General features: G+C 39.2%; 1 pseudogene; it reads right to left on the bottom strand.

Annotated features, from left to right (window-relative positions):
* Nucleotides 1–1670: 1670 nt before the first annotated feature.
* Nucleotides 1671–2162, bottom strand: LOC123622243 (annotated as a pseudogene).
* Between the last annotated feature and the right edge of the window lie 734 nt (nt 2163–2896).

The following is a 2896-nucleotide window of genomic DNA, read 5'->3' as shown; positions in this document are numbered from 1 at the left end:
GGTCACTTCATCAGGAAGAGATAAAAGTTTAAGAAATATTATTATATGCAAACAACAGAGCACTAAAATATCTGAAGCAAAGGCTGCTGACAAATGAAGGCAGAAGTAGAAAATTCAACAATAGCTGGACTTCAATATCCCACTTTCAGTAATGGATAGGACAAGTAAGCAGAAGCTACCAAGGAAATAGAAGGCTAAAACAACACTATAAACCACATAGACCTAACAGACATCTATAGAACACATCCACCAAAGAACTGTAGGATATACATTCAAGTATACCCATTCCGTGGGTTTTTGCCCCTCCCCTCTTCCCCATGCTTGATTTCCAATGACTTTTACTTCCCTCTGTGCACCTGTGTACCCATCAGTTAGTTCCAATTTATTAGAGAGTAAATACGGTGTTTGTGTTTCCATTCTTGAGATACTTCACTTAGGATAATAGTCTCCATTCCTTCTAGATTGCTGTGCAAGACATTAATTCATCCTTTTTATGGCTGAGTAGTACTCCATGGTATACATACACCACATTTTGTTAATCCACTCATGAAATGATGGGCACTTGGGTTGATTCCACATCTTTCCAATTGTGAATTCTGCTGCAATAAACATTCAAGTGTAGGTGTCTTTTTAATAAAATGACTTCTTGTCCTTTGGGTAGATATCAAGTTGTGGGATTGCTGGATAGAATGGTAGGTCTATTTTTAGTTCTTTGAGAAATCTCCATACTGTTTTCCACAGGGGTTGTACGAATTTGCAGTCCCACCAACAGTGTATAAGCATTCCCTTCTCTCTGCATCTGTGCCAGCATCTTTTGTTTTTGGACTTTTTAATAAAAGCCATTCTAACAGGAGTAAGGTGATATCTCATTGTGGTTTTAATTTGTATTTCCCTGATGATTAATGATGGTGAGCATTTTCTCATGTTTTTTGGCCATTTGTCTATCTTCTTTTGAAAAGCTTCTCTTCTTGTCTTTTGCCCACTTTTTAATGGGGTTGTTTTTTTCTTGCTGATTTGAGTTCTTTGTAGATTCCAGATATTAGCCCTTTATCAGATGTGTAGTTTGCAAATATTTTCTCCCATTCTCTAGGTTGTCTATTTGCTCTGTTGATTATTTCCTCAGCTGTGCAGAAGCTTTTTCATTTAATCAAGTCCCATTTATTTATTTTTGTTGTTGCTGTGATTGTCATTGGGGTCTTAGTCATAAATTCTTTCCCTAGACCAATATCTAGAAGAGTTTTCTCTACATTTTCTTCTAGAATTTTTATGGTTTCATGCCTTACATTTAAGTATTTTATCCATCTTGAATTAATTTTTGTGCGTGATGAGAGAAAGACGTCCTGTTTCATTCTTCTGCATGTGGTTGTCCAATTTTCCCAGCACCATTTATTGAGTAGGGTTTCTTTTCCCCAGTGTACACTGTTGTCTGCTTTGTCAAAGATCAGTTGGCTGTACGTAGATGGTTTTATGTCCGGGTTCTCTATTCTGCTCCATTGGTCTATGTCTCTATTTTTTCTTTTTTTTCCACCCTTGGCTCTGCATTATTGATCTCAGAGCACCCTTTGAATACAGTTTAAAAAAAAAAAAAAGAAAACCCACACAATGGGAACTGGAACTGGATCCAGGCTGGTGGCACCTGACCCCAGAAGAATCCCTCAAATAAAGTGGATTTATGCAAAATGCAGAGGGAAAATGAGGCTATGTGGTTCTGAGTCAAGGGTCAGCCAATCGGCAGAAGAGCAGTCAGTGAAGGCATGGGCCGGTCGTGCCTCGGAAGTGCCAGTGCAAACTACACTGCAGTGGTGTCAGAATAAGTTTCCCATCACTTAACTCCCACACAAGTGTCATCTCTCGCCTGTCCCACTTCTGCAGGTAGACAAGTTTGTCTCCATCCAGTGTCACAATGGACTTGACCTTCTTGTCATCTGCCATTGTCTCATCGAACTCCACCTCAGCTTAAAGCTGATCTGTGTTCTTGAAGGTGCTCTGCGTCTTTAAGATGATAGTGCCCCCATTCTTTTCGATCACTGTGGTAGGCTTGGTCATGTCGGCCACCTGCCTGGAAGCAAAACCCATCCCAATGGACTTCATGTAGTCATCGATATTCTTGCTGTCCACTAGTTTCCAGGTGCCCAGGAAGGTGTCCACCATGGTGATGCTGGGCTAGGCTGAGAAAGCAGCTGGAAGAGAGCAGGCGTGCAAGGACTCCGGACTGGCCTATGTCTCTATTTTTGTACCAATACCATGCTGGTTTGATTACTATAGCCTTGTAATATAGTTTGAAGTCTGGTAATGTGATGCCCCCAGATTTGTTCCTTTTGCTTAGCAGTACTTTGGCTATTTAGGCTCTTTTCTGGTTCCAAGTGAAGTGCAGAATTATTCTTTTTTCTATATCTGTGAAATATGCTGTTGGTATTTTGATGAGGATTGCACTGAATCTATAAATCATTTTGGGTAGTATGGACATTTTAACAATGCTGATTCTACTGATCCATGAGCAGGGTATGTTTTCCCATTTGTTTGTGTCATCTCCAATTTCTTTCCTCAGTGTTTCACAGTTCTTGTAGAGATCTTTCACCTCCTTGGTTAAGTATATTCCTAGGTATTTTATTTTCTTTGTATTTATTGTGAATTGACTTGATTCTCATCTTGACAGCTATTGGTATACAGAAATGCTACTGACTTGTGTACATTGATTTTGTAACCTGAGACTTTGCTGAATTTATTTATCAATTCCAGGAGTCTCTTGGTGGGGTCTTTGGGGTTTTCTAGATACAAGATCTTATCATCAGTGAAAAACCTCAATAAATTTAAAAGGACTGAAATAATACCAAATATGTTATCTGAGCAAAATATATAATGAAATTAGAAAACAACAGGAAGAGGCTAGGTACAG

This window comes from Lemur catta, chromosome 17 (genome assembly GCF_020740605.2).
Source record: "Lemur catta isolate mLemCat1 chromosome 17, mLemCat1.pri, whole genome shotgun sequence".
Lineage (NCBI taxonomy): Eukaryota > Metazoa > Chordata > Mammalia > Primates > Lemuridae > Lemur > Lemur catta.
Note: the sequence above shows the minus strand (reverse complement) of the source record. Positions and strands in the feature narration are given on the sequence as shown.